The sequence below is a fragment of the Coregonus lavaretus genome, assembly GCF_964263955.1.
Source record: "Coregonus lavaretus genome assembly, chromosome: 33".
NCBI classification, from domain to species: Eukaryota; Metazoa; Chordata; class Actinopteri; order Salmoniformes; family Salmonidae; genus Coregonus; species Coregonus lavaretus.
Genome location: NC_140020.1, coordinates 17,349,443 through 17,367,130, shown reverse-complemented (window position 1 = coordinate 17,367,130; position 17,688 = coordinate 17,349,443). Strand labels below are relative to the sequence as shown.

At 47.8% G+C, this 17,688-nt stretch overlaps 1 protein-coding gene across 2 annotated transcripts in view; it reads left to right on the top strand.

Moving 5' to 3' along the window:
* LOC311108833 (transcription factor HIVEP2-like) overlaps nt 1-17,688 on the top strand; it is an 89,342-nt gene that overhangs the window by 56,281 nt on the left and 15,373 nt on the right. For both annotated transcript variants that reach the window (XM_084151596.1, XM_084151597.1), the window contains one exon: nt 11,365-11,525. The gene's annotated coding sequence lies outside the window, so the exon portion shown is untranslated. The remainder of the gene's footprint in view (nt 1-11,364; nt 11,526-17,688) is intronic.

Genomic DNA, 17,688 nt, shown 5'->3' with positions numbered 1-17,688 from the left:
TACATCAGCATGAGTTATATAACATTGTGTGGCCGCTCACAAGGATGAACACAGTGCTCTTCATTGATAACTGTCTTCTGTCAACAGGATAGTCTAACCTACGTCCTATACTATTTCTGTCTTGTTTGGTCAAACAGGCATCCCCTACCACAGCCAGATAGCTAGCTCTACCAAGGCCTCCCTCCCTCCCCCCTCCCACCCTCCCAAGGCTTGTTGGCTGTTGGCAGTGGGGGATGTAGACTGTCTTTGTTTGATCAACACCCAGGATTTCCACAACCAGGGTTGGCAGGACAACCAGAGCCAGTTGCCCTCTATGCCCAAATGGTCTGTACAAAACAATGGTGGAAATAGACGCTGTTTCGGATGAATTACACATTGTTTCCTGCGGATTTCAGGGAATTTCATCAGAAGGCAGTTGGTTTTTCAGAGCTTTGTGTGTGGGGAGTGGGGAATGCCACTGGGTTGGAGGGTATGGATGAGGAAGTGACTGTTGTACCAGGGGAGGCCAAAGCTAGGGGCTATTGTTAAGCTCCCTGTAGTGAGAAAACAGCTGTGCCCTTAACCATGCCACTGTGTACTGCAGCACACTGCTTAACATGGGAGGGAAGCAATTAACAAGTAGGGAAGAAAGAGCTCTCTCTCACACTCGGGCTGGAGCAATAAGATGTATGGGAACAAGGTGGTCTGACTTGTGAATAACATTTAGTCAGACATGCAGTTTGTATGTATGGTAGCATTTATTGTGCCTTGTTTAGAAAAGCTGACTAACGCATACATACGGTATGCACATTTTCACCTTCTCTGGCTGCGAGTGTTTATTAGTGCACAGAGTCCCCTGTCTCCTCCACCTCAGTGTCAATCAACATGTTTCTAGTTGGACCTGATGAAATGTGCTGCTGTTGTGCTGCCCGTCGCGAGCCCATCAATTACACAGTCATAAAGCTCTCATTTCAGCCATGAGAATTCCGCCCCAGCACACCATGAAATCCCACCGAAGTGCCTCGGTGCTCTTAAAAAACCCAAACCTTTTAGAAAAAGAGAAAGAGAAAAAGAGAGCGCGCGGGGCAGGGCGGGGCAGGGTGGGGTGGGGCGGGGCAGGGCGGGGCAGGGTGGGGCGGGGTGGGGCAGGGCGGGGTGGGGCCGGGTGGGGCGGGGCAGGGCGGGGTAGGACGGGGCAGGGTGGGACGGGGCAGGGTGGGGCAGGGCAGGGCGGGACGGGGCCGGGTGAGGCGGGGCAGGGCGGGGTAGGACGGGGCAGGGTGGGACAGGGTGGGGCGGGGCAGGGTGGGGCAGGGCAGGGCGGGCCGGGTGGGGCGGGGTAGGACGGGGCAGGGAGGGACGGGGCAGGGTGGGGCGGGGCAGGGCAGGGCGGGGCGGGGCCGGGTGAGGCGGGGCAGGGCGGGGTAGGACGGGGCAGGGTGGGACAGGGCAGGGTGGGGCAGGGTGGGGCGGGGCAGGGTGGGGCAGGGCGGGGCAGTGTGGGGCGGGGCAGGGTGGGGCAGGGCGGGGCATGGCAGGGCAGGTGTTTATCAGGAGGCAAAACTAGTGGAAACTGGACATACGGGGACTTGAAAGGTTTTACAGGCTGACTCAGAGGAGAGCAGGGCCAGCTCCCGCCTCGTACACCAGGAGTGGGCTTGGCGGGGAGAGAGGCAGGTGACACAGACAGAGAGGGAGAGTGGGTGGTTCACCCTTCACAGACTGCATGATTCTCATTGCCCTGTTTTGGACATGACAACCACATAGAGTGTCATTGGGTCATCAGCTCTCCCAACCCACTGATGGTTCGACGCTGTCTGCGGCCTGCGTAAGTGTTAGTGTGAGTGTGTCGACACACATCCCCCCCCCCCCCCCCTCTCTCTCTCTCTCTCTCTCTCTCTCTCTCTCTCTCTCTCTCTCTCTCTCTCTCTCTAACTCTCACTCTCACTCTCACTCTCACTCTCACACCATCACACCCAGAGAAAGACACAGTGATTTGGGATTTGGGGACGGTGGGGTGTGAAAATGACACAGATTATCTGGTCCCGGAGGCGGCATGTCCATGGCCATGCGTATCCCTCTCTCTCTCCCAGCAGCGAGGGCCGTGGTTCACTGTGTGATTAATTCCCATTAAATGCCATGTGCTTCCCATTTTGGTTCAGCCCAAATCCTGTCTCCCAACCCGCTGATTACAGAGCAGCAGCGCAACGACCTGTCAGCCCAGTGGCCCTGCTCTCGCTCTGCTTCACCTGCTGGAGCCTGGCTCCTTGCTCCTGGCTCCTGGAGCCTGGCTCCTGTCTCCCGGCCCCCTGAGTCCCCTGATTGTTTCCTCTATCTGGTCTGGTTCTGGAGCCCCTCTGGGGTTTCACACAGTGGTGTTAGTTAGTGTTACTAGCGTTGAGGCTTTGAACAATTCCTGAGGATTTTGTTTTTGGGGAAACTGTGTCTGTCTGGAGGCTATGGGGTTCTTTGAATGTACAGTGAGGGAAAAAAGTATTTGATCCCCTGCTGATTTTGTACGTTTGTCCACTGACAAAGAAATGATCAGTCTATAATTTTAATGGTAGGTTTATTTGAACAGTGAGAGACAGAATAACAAAAAAAAAACGCATGTCAAAAATTGTATAAATTGATTTGCATTTTAATGAGGGAAATAAGTATTTGACCCCCCTCTCAATCAGAAAGATTTCTGGCTCCCAGATGTCTTTTATACAGGTAATGAGCTGAGATTAGGAGCACACTCTTAAAGGGAATGCTCCTCATCTCAGCTTGTTACCTGTATAAAAGACACCTGTCCACAGAAGCAATAAATCAATCAGATTCCAAACTCTCCACCATGGCCAAGACCAAAGAGCTCTCCAAGGATGTCAGGGACAAGATTGTATACCTACACAAGGCTGGAATGGGCTACAAGACCATCGCCAAGCAGCTTGGTGAGAAGGTGACAACAGTTGGTGCGATTATTCGCAAATGGAAGAAACACAAAATAACTGTCAATCTCCCTCGGCCTGGGGCTCCATGCAAGATCTCACCTCGTGGAGTTGCAATGATCATGAGAACGGTGAGGAATCAGCCCAGAACTACACGGGAGGATCTTGTCAATGATCTCAAGGCAGCTGGGACCATAGTCACCAAGAAAACAATTGGTAACACACTACGCCGTGAAGGACTGAAATCCTGCAGCACCCGCAAGGTCCCCCTGCTCAAGAAAGCACATATACAGGGCCATTGTCTGCTAAGGGGACAGGACAACTTCACCGCATCAAAGGGACGATGGACCGGGCCATGTACCGTCAAATCTTGGGTGAGAACCTCCTTCCCACAGCCAGGGCATTGAAAATGGGTCGTGGATGGGTATTCCAGCATGACAATGACCCAAAACACACAGCCAAGGCAACAAAGGAGTGACTCAAGAAGAAGCACATTAAAGTCCTGGAGTGGCCTAGCCAGTCTGCAGACCTTAATCCCATAGAAAATCTGTGGAGGAAGCTGAAGGTTCGAGTTGCCAAACGTCAGCCTCGAAACCTTAATGACTTGGAGAAGATCTGAAAAGAGGAGTGGAACAAAATCCCTCCTGAGATGTGTGCAAACCTGGTGGTCAACTACAAGAAACGTCTGACCTCTGTGATTGCCAACAAGGGATTTGCCACAAAGTCATGTTTTGCAGAGGGGTCAAATACTTATTTCCCTCATTAAAATGCAAATCAATTTACAACAGTTTTGACATGCATTTTTCTGGATTTTTTTGTTGTTATTCTGTCTCTCACTGTTCAAATAAACCTACCATTAAAATTATAGACTGATCATGTCTTTGTCAGTGGGCAAATGTACAAAATCAGCAGGGGATCAAATACTTTTTTCCCACACTGTATAAAGGCTGTTGAAAGGAAAGTGAAGTGTAATGCATTGTTTTCTTTGGAGGAAGAAGCTAACTGAAGAGTTTAGTCAACATATGGCCTGTGACAGGCACGAAAGCACGCACACACATCCCCAGGGTGAAGGGGATATTTTATTGAAACCTCAGTGGAGGAATCCATGTGTAGGCCTGGCCAACTAACCAGCTCTCTGAGAGATCAGTGGTTTGTCTCTTGTCCAGCAGCACACAGAGGTGCTTCTCTCCTTTTGACTTCTCCGCTGACAAACGCCAGTGTCAAGACCACTCAAATGAAAGATGTCCGCAGACGCCGTCAGGAAATCCACTTTTGCCGATTTCCAGGCTCTTATGAAGAGTAACACGACACTCGACCTCGGCTGTCAGCGGAGCGCTTTAAAAAAAAGTGTGATTCTGATGTCACGACCGCAGCTATTCTCTGAATTCCACGCTGATGCACTCATCCTTCAGTGCTGTGCTTTCCATCAGGCCCTGTCAGGAACAGACATGGGGATTGGGGGGGAGGGAGGAGGGGAGGGGGGATGTACAGCTGGAGAGAGAGGTGAAGAATAACAGAACCCTCTGATGTGTGTGTTTGTGTGCTGGAACATGGAGCCTCTCTCTCTCTCTTTCTTTTCTCCCCTTCATTCTCCCCCATCACAGGAGCAGGGCTGGTTCCTGTCCCCATTGTCGATTGTGCCATTCTTCAAATGTACTTTTCGGTTTCCGCCCATAAATTATTTAGCGTCCCCATTAAGTATAAGGTAATTGCATTGGCTCTATATAACGCCCCTGGCTACGAGACTAATTAAAGCAGAAACAGGAGTTTAGGCATATTTATTAAGAAGACTCAGATTAATTATGGAAGACAGACGTATGACTTTAAATGAGAGATATTAAGAGAGAGATGATTCTCATCCTCCAGCACCCAGACCCTTATAGACAGCCGAAGGCTGGGAGGGAGAGAGAACGAGAGAGATAGGCATGGAGTGAGAGAGAGGGAAAGAGAGACACATAGAGAGAGAGGGTACTGAAACAGGACACGCTCACACAGGGGGCTTTGTTCCCCCAGCAACATATATGTGTGCAGTGAGTTCCGCTGTTCTCTCTCCGAGCAAAAGGCCACAGGGCAGACGTGAGGCCGTGACTGATGCCAAAGAAATGTGTCAGGGAGCGCGTGGCGAGGCGCGGGCGGCGGGAGCTTTGTCGACCCTGCCTCCCTGCCACTCCAGCCCATTATATAACTTTAATTGGCCTTCATTATGGGATCGTGTTAGGGAGGCCGACTGCCCTGGTTTTCCTGGTGAATAGGACTTAGACCAACGTGCTGTGGAGGGCTGACTGTGTCTGGGCTGGAGAGAGGAGCAAAAAGGAGAGGGGAGGGGAGAGAAAGAGAGAGGAGGACAGGAGAAGAGAGAAGAGGAGAGGGGGCGTTTGTCGTCTAGAGCAGAGGAGGTGTCAGGCCGATGCAGGTGCACCTGACAGGGTGCTCGTCTGTTCCCATGGTTTCAGCCCCGTTGGCGGGGGTGGGGGTGAGGAAGGGGAGTAGAGCAGGAGGTGATGACAGGCCCGGTGGCCTCAGGGCACCTCACACTGTGATACATTTAGCTTCTTAATGCCACTTCCAATGATCCCACTAACTCTCCTGTATTACTACGCATGAAATTTTTATCAGCTGAATAATGTTGTGGAAGTGGAGAAGAGCAGGAGAGACTTTTCATCTCCAGCCCCCAGTTTAGTGTAGTTCATTCAAACAGAGACAACGGTTGTCAGCCACTGTTTTGTGAGGGAATTGCAATAAACATTGTCTTTGGTTGCTATAGATAAAGAAATGTTTTACAAAAGTGTTTTTTCAGGCTCTGCTTTCTTCAGTTTGTCACGTACGTGTCCCGTCTTATACCTTAGCCAAACAATGCACTTGTATCTTCTATTGAGTAAAAGTGGCACTTAAATGGAAAAAGTGTTTAAGAATTTAGTGAGAGAGGAGAGAGAGGAGACCTAGTGGTTGTTACGTTCAGAGTGCTGGGGTCTTTCTGGTGCATCCATGCCATGCGCCGACGCCACTGCAGCTACAGTACTGTTATCAGACAACCGTGACTGGATTTGTTCTTCCTCAATAAATGTTTTCTGTTTCAGAGAAATGCAGGGACGGATCAGGATTAAAAAGTACCATAATGTGTGTGGTATTACATTTACATTTACATTTTAGTCATTTAGCAGACGCTCTTATCCAGAGCGACTTACAGTTAGTGAGTGCATACATTTTCATACTGGCCCCCCGTGGGAATCGAACCCAAAACCCTGGCGTTGCAAACGACATGCTCTACCAACTGAGCTACACAGGACTTTACATAGATAAAAGTCTGTGTGTATGTGTATACTCCATACACATACACACAGTTCTGTTATGCTCATGCCCTGTAAGCCAATTGAGACTGAGACAATAATAATGGGTGTAGCTGTGACGGCTTCTTTCTGACAGCACCACTGCAGTAGGCAGGAGGGAGGATGAATTATTGCACAAATAATACTGGGGGTATTTTTGGACTGCGGAACATACAGTATAAACATGGGACTTGTTTTTTGTGAATATCTAAGCAAGGCCAATGGATTGGAAAGTATGTATGAAACTGGAAGTTTGCTATTTTTAATACTGGGACTGTTTCCAGTCAGTGCTCCCTTTTTAGTAGGCCTTTAGGATAGGCAAGAGGACATCTCCTGGAACTGTTTTATGACTAATTATAAAATAATGCAGTTCAAATGTTTCAGAGCTTACTGGAGATCTTGCAGTGATGAGTATATTCAGCCTTGCTGTTCCAGTATTTTTCATCCAAATTCCTCCTACGTGCTCCTGAAATCAGAGTGGACCTCTCCCAGATTTATCCCAGCATTGAGTAATGGGTGCCATGGAACTGCGCGTCATTCACAGGCCCCCATAGTGATTTTTTGAGATAAGAATAACCTCCTATGCTGCCGGAGCGGAGCAGTGCTCTCCCACTAGGAGTCAATGATCACAGCACTTACTCAAAAGGACTCTAAGGAACTCCTGCTCTCTGGCTGCAAACAGGATGCCAACAGGCCCACATTGAGACAAATTGCTCACTTCTCCTCAGAAGAGGATCCATCTCTGTTCTGTATAACTACAACCCGTGGGTTTGGTTTGGGCGGAAGTGCTCGGTTAGCTCAGACTTGACAAGAGGCTCAGCTTTTGGTAAATAACTTATCCTAACCTCAGCGCAGAGAGAGATCCAGAATAGTTATTCTGATAGTTCTATAGTTCTGTTATGATGTTCTTAAACTTGATGGAATTGTAGAATAATTTCAGAGACCTTATCAAACATGTTTGTATAGAAGTTTTATGGAGGCAGGTAAGGGCTAATTCTCTAGTCTGAACAGCAACCTTTGAGTGAGTTCTGTGGGCCAAATTAGTTTTCTATTGACGACTGTATTTGTCAAAAGTTTGACTATTGAGTCCCAACCCCTACACTATAATTGGAATTACTGTGACATAACACCCTTGATAGATATACAGTGAGGGAAAAAAGTATTTGATCCCCTGCTGATTTTGTACGTTTGTCCACTGACAAAGACATGATCAGTCTATAATTTTAATGGTAGGTTTATTTGAACAGTGAGAGACAGAATAACAACAAACAAATCCAGAAAAACGCATGTCAAAAATGTTATAAATTGATTTGCATTTTAATGAGGGAAATAAGTATTTGACCCCCCTCTCAATCAGAAAGATTTCTGGCTCCCAGGTGTCTTTAATACAGGTAACGAACTTGTTACCTGTATAAAAGACACCTGTCCACAGAAGCAATCAATCAATCAGATTCCAAACTCTCCACCATGGCCAAGACCAAAGAGCTCTCCAAGGATGTCAGGGCAAAGATTGTAGACCTACACAAGGCTGGAATGGGCTACAAGACCATCGCCAAGCAGCTTGGTGAGAAAGTGACAACAGTTGGTGCGATTATTCGCAAATGGAAGAAACACAAAATAACTGTCAATCTCCCTCGGCCTGGGGCTCCATGCAAGGTCTCACCTCGTGGAGTTGCAATGATCATGAGAACGGTGAGGAATCAGCCCAGAACTACACGGGAGGATCTTGTCAATGATCTCAAGGCAGCTGGGACCATAGTCACCAAGAAAACAATTGGTAACACACTACGCCGTGAAGGACTGAAATCCTGCAGCGCCCGCAAGGTCACCCTGCTCAAGAAAGCACATATACAGGCCCGTCTGAAGTTTGCCAATGAACGTCTGAATGATTCAGAGGAGAACTGGGTGAAAGTGTTGTGGTCAGATGAGACCAAAATCGAGCTCTTTGGCATCAACTCAACTCGCTGTGTTTGGAGGAGGAGGAATGCTGCCTATGACCCCAAGAACACCATCCCCACCGTCAAACATGGAGGTGGAAACATTATGTTTTGGGGGTGTTTTTCTGCTAAGGGGACAGGACAACTTCACCGCATCAAAGGGACGATGGACGGGGCCATGTACCGTCAAATCCTGGGTGAGAACCTCCTTCCCTCAGCCAGGGCATTGAAAATGGGTCATGGATGGGTATTACAGCATGACAATGACCCAAAACACACGGCCAAGGCAACAAAGGAGTGGCTCAAGAAGAAGCACATTAAGGTCCTGGAGTGGCCTAGCCAGTCTCCAGACCTTAATCCCATAGAAAATCTGTGGAGGGAGCTGAAGGTTCGAGTTGCCATACGTCAGCCTCGAAACCTTAATGACTTGGAGAAGATCTGCAAAGAGGAGTGGAACAAAATCCCTCCTGAGATGTGTGCAAACCTGGTGGCCAACTACAAGAAACGTCTGACCTCTGTGATTGCCAACAAGGGTTTTGCCACCAAGGACTAAGTCATGTTTTGCAGAGGGGTCAAATACTTATTTCCCTCATTAAAATGCAAATCAATTTATAACATTTTTGACATGCGTTTTTCTGGATTTATTTTGTGTTATTCTGTCTCTCACTGTTCAAATAAACCTACCATTAAAATTATAGACTGATCATGTCTTTGTCAGTGGGCAAACGTACAAAATCAGCAGGGGATCAAATACTTTTTTCCCTCACTGTAGCATACTGTACTTGGTTGCTAGCCAACTGTTTTACTTTTGAGTCATGACAAGTTCCGTAATGTGCCATAAACTGTCATAGATTATAATTTGACTTATTACCAAGAGGATAAGAAACATTCATGAAACACTTTTTAATTATGGGTGATGAACTTGAATTCATCTATTGGTGTATTGAGACACTCTGCATTCAAACAGTTCAGGGCGGTACATTAGGCATATTGATCCGATTCGCTGTCGATTTTGGACATTGACTTACATTGTGTGAAAGAGAGGATAGTATGTCTTTATGTTTGTTTCTGGTGGAATCCTGCATTGGAGCAGAGCATGGCATTCGACATAACTAGATATAAGCTAGCTAACCTATGCTCTTTTGTTGCCGAGAGAGTCATACTGCAGATTATGATGCATCCCCATGGAAAGATTAAGGGTTATCTTGCCTCAAAATTCCCCTGCCCAGCAGACTTAGGTCAGACTGAGTGGAGTAGTATTCTACCTTACTAGAGGAGGTAGACTCAGAGAGACACACAGAGATGGGGAACCTAGCCCCCTGCTCTCTGCCCTCTGGCCTGGCAAAGCATTCATAAGTCTGAGTCACAGCATCCTGAGTCAGAGAGAGAGAAAATTAAAGAGCAGGAGAACATCTCGAAAACAACCTTACCTGCCATCAGGAATAGACCAGTTCACAGCTTCCTCTCAGAATACCTGCTTCTATGAATCATGTATTATCCAGTGCAGTGGAAAGGGGTTCTGAGGTAAATAAAGATGAACAGCCCAGTATACAACCCCTGTCCTGGATAAAAACACAGTTATCTAATGGAGAAACACAGAGCGGTTGAGTTGAGTTTACTATGGCCATTGTTCTTTGTTAGACCTCGCTCCATACTGTATTTAATCCCCAAGTCCCCACGTCCCCACGTCCCCACGTCCCCACGTCCCCACGTCCCCACGTCCCCACGTCCCCAAGTCCCCACGTCCCCACGTCCCCACGTCCCCACGTCTCCACGTCCCCACGTCCCCAAGTCCCCACGTCCCCAAGTCCCCACGTCTCCACGTCCCCAAGTCCCCACGTCCCCAAGTCCCCACGTCCCCAAGTCCCCACGTCTCCACGTCCCCACGTCCCCAAGTCCCCACGTCCCCAAGTCCCCACGTCTCCACGTCCCCACGTCTCCACGTCCCCAAGTCCCCACGTCCCCATGTTGAAATTCATCCATGCATCAGACCCAGACAGTGGGCCGAGGGCCGGGGCCTTACCATAGCCATGGAATTACATCTTCCCTCTCCCTGAAGGGTGGGCCGAGTCTGTGGTCGGAGAGAGAAATGGGGTGAGAGAGAAAGAGAAAGAGGGGAGAGAGAAAAGGAGAGATGAAAGAAAGAAAGAAAGAAAGAAAGAAAGAAAGAAAGAAAGAAAGAAAGAAAGAAAGAAGAAGAGAGAAACAGAAAGATAGTGTCTCCTCTGCCATATATCAGTTGCCTTGGCTCCCTGGGTCTCTGTTAATTTAATATCTGTGATTTGTCAGCGAGGCCTGGTAGGTTATGGATGGATAGACCAGGGTTTCACGCTGGCATTTTCATGGAGGATGATGAAAGAAACTTCTCTCATTCTCGCTCACCGTCCTTTAGATTAACAACCAACCTAATTATGCCCGCTCCTCTTTTACGGCGATAAGATTTGTCTAATTTGTCAGGTGCTGTCAGGTTGGAAAAGAGAGCATCAATTCGACCCTCTCCTAACAGAGGGAGATATGTATGGTAGAATGAGCCCGGGCCTATTGTTACAGCTTAGCTATTGAAAAGGCTTTATCAGGCAAATTCTCAATTTTGCATCATACCTTAGATATCCCATGAAATATGAGCTCTTTGTACCATACAACACCATCACAGTGACAGCTCCATACCAAGTGTCAAAGCTGTCGTCCTTCTAATGGGAGAGGCTAACGTGGACATCCTGTAAAATGACACATGCTGTTCACTTCGATACTTGACGTCAATACACATAAAAGTGTGCAGGAGAGAGGGACATAATACGAGGTGTCTGTCCTTGTGTTTGCTTGAATCAGAGAGTGGGTTGTCATCAGTCTTACAGTATGAGACTATACTTCTCTTCCCAGCAGTATATCTGTGATAATGAACTTATCCCTATGACTCTACAGTATGTCTCAGTATGTGTCTGATGACCCCCTCTGGGACAGACAGACAAAAGTGGAACCGTTTTGGCAGGTGGTGTGCCATTAACCATATGGAGCCGGCCCAGAGCGCTGAAACTTTGTTAAATAATAAAAGCTGATTGATAGCGCAACGATAAAATTGGTTTGATTTATTGGCCCATTCCGAATCAGTCTATTGGGTTTTTAATGGCAGGTTTTTATTCTTATGACATCACCAGGTGTCGAAATGGTTATCTTCTTGTTGTTTCTCTCCAGTGGTCTGTGTCGTCTCCGCACCCTGACCTCTGAACCCCCCCTCGCCCTCCTCCCACCAGCCTGACCCAGCGACCACCCCACCTTGCCCCCTGCCAAGCGGACTGAAGACCCCTAAACAGTGCCAGGCTCAATCACCCCTCAAGGCCCCTGAGATCACGCAGGTGAGTGTACACACACACACACACACACACACACACACACACACACACACACACACACACACACACACACACAGGAGTTAAGAGTGCATGTGTTTAGAGTGGAAATAAGGGGAATGTTGGGAACAGACACCTTGTCTCAGTGAGCCTCACATCTGGAAGGGGTGTATGTTAGCATTAGCTGCATGCAAGCAGATGGGAGATAAAAGGACTGGTGCTATCTGATCTACGGCTGTGGTTGACTCATGATAAAGGTGACAGAAATATTGCACATGATTTACTGGCTGTTCAATAGGTGAGTATAAGTACAGAAGAACATTTGGGACTTTGCAGTACCACCAGGAAGCAGACAATGTGTTTTGTTTATTTCTCAATTATTTGTTTATGCACAATTGGTTATGGCTGTGTGTTTATCTGGTCAGTGGTCCTCTCTGCCACACTGACTGGCCATGTAATGGTCTGAATTATTCTGTCACCTTTCATCTAGATCATATTCCACCTGTCATACCTCCTCCAGCTCACACCTCTCCTCTCCTTATTATCCTCTCCCTCCTCTCTCCTCTCCCTCCTCTCTCCTCTCCCTCCTCTCTCCTCTCTCCCTCCTCTCTCCTCTCCCTCCTCTCTCCTCTCTCTCCTCTCTCCTCTCCCTCCTCTCTCCTCTCCCTCCTCTCTCCTCTCTCCTCTCTCCTCTCCCTCCTCTCTCCTCTCCCTCCTCTCTCCTCTCCCTCCTCTCTCCTCTCTCCTCTCTCCTCTCTCCTCTCTCCTCTCCCTCCTCTCTCCTCTCTCCTCTCTCCTCTCCCTCCTCTCTCCTCTCTCCTCTCCCTCCTCTCTCCTCTCCCTCCTCTCTCCTCTCTCTCCTCTCTCCTCTCTCTCCTCTCTCCTCTCCCTCCTCTCTCTCCTCTCTCCTCTCCCTCCTCCCTCCTCTCTCCTCTCTCCTCTCTCCTCTCTCTCCTCTCTCCTCTCTCCTCTCTCCTCTCTCCTCTCTCTCCTCTCTCTCCTCTCTCCTCTCTCCTCTACCTCCTCCCTCCTCTCTCCTCTCCCTCCTCTCTCCTCTCTCTCCTCTCTCCTCTCCCTCCTCTCTCCTCTGACAGGAGCTCCTCTGTTTACTACTATGTTGGTTAATCTGAATGAACTCCAAATTCCTCCATGGTGTAGCTAGCTATCTCTTCAGGGAAGGGAAACCTATTCGACCTGCCCATTCACTCCCGATGTGTACATTGCCAACAAGTCTGAACTACGGAGCAAGTATTAGCCCTTTACAGTGTTTTCTATGGTAGGCAGTGTCAGTGGGTTAGACACCCGGCTCATGTCGGTTTGCTCACCATAAGCAGGGCTGTTAACTTTGGACAGTGACTAGAGTAATTTATTTGGTCTAGGGAGACCCTGGTCGGACCAGGCAGGCAGGGAGGCACATCGGTGGCAGATGTTTGAGTTCGTCCTCCTCTCCTCCTTTCATCCACCAGTCCTACAGGATCACGGCCTCCAGATGGTCCCCTTCTTGTTTTGCCTTCACCTTCTCTTTATAGACCCCGCAGCAGTTTAAATACTTGGAGGTTATGAGGTATACTGTTCCACTGGCTTTCGCCAGCGTCATAGTACAATACCCTGTTTGATATATTGGTGTCCACATAGTGTGCAGTATATATTAGGAATAGAATACCTAAACTTTGAGTGCTGGGAGGGATCTGTGTGGGGAGGAGGGATCTGTGTGGGAGAGGAGGGGGAATGTTGAGGGGAAGGAAGGGGGGACATGGAGGGGTAGTGAAAGCTTACTTGTTTAATGCCATCTGATGAGCTTCCAGGCTTAGCTAAACCTGTGTTAATCCTCCATCCAAGATAGCCACAGCTGAGATGTCCGTAAGGAAGCGTCCTTCTTTCCTATGGTTACATGGTTTTAAAGGTTAACGACTGGTCGCCCATTTTATGTTGATATAAAGTGGTGTTGTAAGTGAGTGTTGTAAGTGGTGTTGTAAGTGAGAAAGACAATTAATCAGAACCACTCCAGCTGCTTCCTGTCATTTGGGCAAAATGTTGTGGAAAATGTAATGAAGGCTAGCTCGGTAATGGTTTCAAGCTTACCCGGTGGAAAATATGACCGTCTTTCCATAGACGATTAAGACCAACATGAAGCCCCTTTCCTTTTTTCTTTCTGACTTTTTTCTTGATTCTCCCTATTTTTCCTTCCATAGAAGGGATGTGATGTGTTTCATCCAGGGCTAAATGGAAACATGTACATTAAACGTCTACAGCTGTGGAGCATGAATTAACGAGGGAGACTTGGTGCTGCTGCTTAGCTGGAGAAATCCCCTAACTGCACCTCCTACAACATAGAGAGTCAGAGCTGGGTCACATGGTTTATCCCACAGTGCACACAGCATGCATGTTTAGCCGTTACCACCTCCAGGAAAAAAAATCATAAAACCTGGGTGCATGCTGCTGCTGACTTTTTGTTGTTGTTGCTCTTTCCAGCATTGCAGCAGTTCGCATAAATGCCTGTTGGAGCGTCTCAGAGCAGAGGGCCGGTACACAGACACAGGGAGAAGTGTTTTCATCTATGCCCTTTTAAATGACTGAGGCCTGGTGTAATTACCCAGCTCTGTCCCACAGTCGGTCTACCAGAGAGTCCCACAGTACCCCCCCCTCCCTCAACCTAGCCTCCCAAGGACCTTAGCATGGTGGCACTTACCCCCTCACCCCTTTGTCTGTGTCCGTCTGGCCACTTGTTTGATTGGTAACTGTATATCAGGCTGGGGACACTGGCGAGGCCGCCAGAGTTCCAGTTGCATTAAGCATGACCTCATGTTGAAAGGAGCTGATTCTCCCTCTCAGCCTGCGGGGCCTCGGCCCAGCCTTTTGGCTCGACACCCCAGGCGCTATGCTCAGACCACTAAACTCTTCCCGCACCCCATATTAGGCCTCTCAATGAGAGAGGAGGAGGAGGAGAGAGGGAGAGAGAGAAAGAGAGTGAGAAGGAGGAAGATTGTGTGCTTGTGTGCGGTTGTGTGTGTGGTCATGTGTGTGTGTATGCGGTTGTGCGTGTGTGTGTGTGTGTGTGGTCGTGTGTGTGTCTACTCAGGCTCATGGAGTGGCTTGACTGGGGAAATGATGTCACCCTCTGTTCCTTATCAAGCCTGTCCAAAGTCCACAGACGGTTCTGGGCTAATTCATCTTCAAGATGAGGCGCTGGGCTGGTGGCATGGCCAAACATGTCACACTATACATATACCACTTTAGCTTTTTCAGCACTTACAACCAAGCAACACTTTTAAACACATAATACTGGTTGAGTATGAACTGCATCTTCTCTGTATTGTAGTCCTTTACCCAACACCAACAGAATGCTCTGCTCTGCTCCTGGTCTCTAGAACTGACTAATGTCCTCTGGGAGAGAGCCAGGGAGAGGTCAGATCAGACACTGGATGGATGCACCAATCAAAAGCTCATAAACAAATGAGCAAGCAGTGTCTTTGGGGTAGCTGTCTATGAGGTGAGGTGTGTGCTGTTGGCCTGAGTGCCTGACTAGCTCCGCACCATCCACAGAGATAGTGTTTATAGCCAGTGCTCCTACTGTAGATGACTTGCACCATAATGGCTCAGCATTCTTGGAAGAGCAGATAACATTCATCACAATCAGCAGGAACATCATCAGGCATGGGGACTGATATCCATGTCTTATTTAATGGCCAGTGTCATGGCCCAGTGAAGATTTGGCACACAGTGATTTGTTAAGAGACAACCCAGCGCCCAGATTTTAGTAACCTCGATATGTTTATAATTTGTGGCAGATGGATGATGTTTACTCGTTCAATGCCAAATGTGTTTGTGGTATCTCATAACAAAAAATGCAAATAGAAGCAAGAAATTCCACCTGGCCTATCAGAGGGAAAGGTGGAACTACTATCATATTGCTTGTACCTATTGCAGGGCTGCGAATAGTTCACACATCAGCTTAAGGTGTGGTTTGCTATGCCTATTACATTTACATTTTACATTTTAGTCATTTAGCAGACGCTCTTATCCAGAGCGACTTACAGTTAGTGAGTGCATACATTATTTTTTATTTTTTCATACTGGCCCCCCGTGGGAATTGAATGGCCATCTTCCGACTCTCGAGGTGGCCGAGCGGGGCGAGCGACCAGCCACCTAGCCGGGTTGTGTAACCAGCCCTTTTCATAACGCCAATTCATAAGTTTGGTAACCCTGCTGCATAGCATTCAGGCTTGTTCCTCCCACACAGGAAGTGTCACCCACACTCCTCACCTCACCCTGTCTCAATGAGACTAGCCGAGGCCTCTCACCCACGCAGAGCACAGTTCTCTCTTTTCACCACTCACACACACACATCCTCTATGTTAAAAATATCACCTCCCATCCTATTCAACTGCCTAGCTTAACTTCCTACTTGCTGCTTGAAATATAGACCTGGATATGACTGGATGTATGACTGTTAGGATAGGATTCTTGTCTGAATCCTGTGCCTAGTAGTTAAATCAGTACAGAGTTTGTCCCGAAACAAAATATCCATCCCATCATGCCATAAACATTGCCCATACACACATACTATTCTATAATGTACTGTAAACTGTAGTTGTAATTGTAAATTTTTACATTTTAGTCATTTAGCAGACGCTCTTATCCAGAGCGACTTACAGTTAGTGAATGCATACATTTTCATACTGGCCCCCCATGGGAAACGAACCCACAACCCTGGCGTTGCAAGCGCCATGCTCTACCAACTGAGCTACAGGGGACTAGATCTAGTATTGCTCTGTGAGGCCAAACTGGCTCTGCTGACCATCTGGACCTGGTTTGAGCGATGGATGGTCTCTCTCTCTCCCCTGGCCTCTCAGCCTGTTGCATTCTGCCTCTTCACAGTCTCAGACTGCAGTATCTCCCAGCTGCAGTCTCTCCCGGCTCCAGGCTGTGCTTCATCTTTGGGCTTCTAATGAGGAGTCAATATGACACTCCGGGGGGCTGACTTGCAAACAAACTGGGTGATACATCCACATAACCTGCTTACAGGGGATAAAATCACACCACAAACCTGCTGGCTGTGCAAATGGTGAATCTCACATGCTGTCAAAACCCAAGCTGTTGGGAGTTAAGTTTAAGTGTGAAAATAGTTATTTCTGGGATTTCAACAAGATACAGGGATATTTTCTATTTCAAAGATTTTCTCTGTTTCAAAGATTCTTTTAAAGGGGGGCCGAGGGGCATTTATTTATAGTACATTGTTTTGCTGATGTTTGTGTTCTATTCTATTTTAGTCATGGTCAATATATGAAATCTGTTGATACATGGTACAGACTGGCGAAGACCATACAAGCTACTTTTTTCACCTTGAGAGGCACAAATGAACCTGCAATTGAATAGAGGCGAGAAGTGTGTCAAGACCGCATAATTAGTACTGTTGATTCAGTCCTTTCAATAGTCACAAAAACATGTGTGCTCTATCAATTATGTACATGCAGTCCATTTGAGAACAGAGTGATTCTGAACATAGCACATTGTGAGTAATTCCCTGAACCAGTTCAGGTGAAAGGCAATGTTGAGCCAGATGCGCCGAAAACACACAATACTTTATTGTAGGACCCTTGCTTCAATCTATTTTCAGAGCCCTTTCACATTTTACCCAGCTAGCAGTTGATAAAGCCAGTTGGAGCTGTTAAAGTTGCCTCCATCCCTAATGAGCTGGAATAGCTGGAACAAAGAGCCACAGCACACCGACCCAGCTCCCCTCTCATTCCCACTTTAAGGAAACATAAAGAAACGATAACAGATACGTGTGTTTCTATGCCAGTTCTATCTTCCCATAAAAGAGCAAAAATCTAACAAACAAAGAAAATTAAACAAGCCAACACACAGGTAAATAAATAAGGGTTTCAGTTGGGGGTCCCATTAGGCCTTCTGAGGCACTGACCATGATGCACTCCTAGGCAGGACTTTGTTACCATAAACGTTGTAATTACTGAATGGAAACAATTAGCAATGCCTTGAATTATTCAGAGTCTGCCCTGGAAAGTACAAGAAACTGCGGCTGTTTCTGCTCAGGGAAATAAGAAACGGCCTGTGTGTGTGTGCCTGCCTACATCACAGTTGTGAACGTGATGTCACCAGGAGGACAAACAAAAGGGGGTAACCTGAGCCCTAAAAACACGCCACCGCG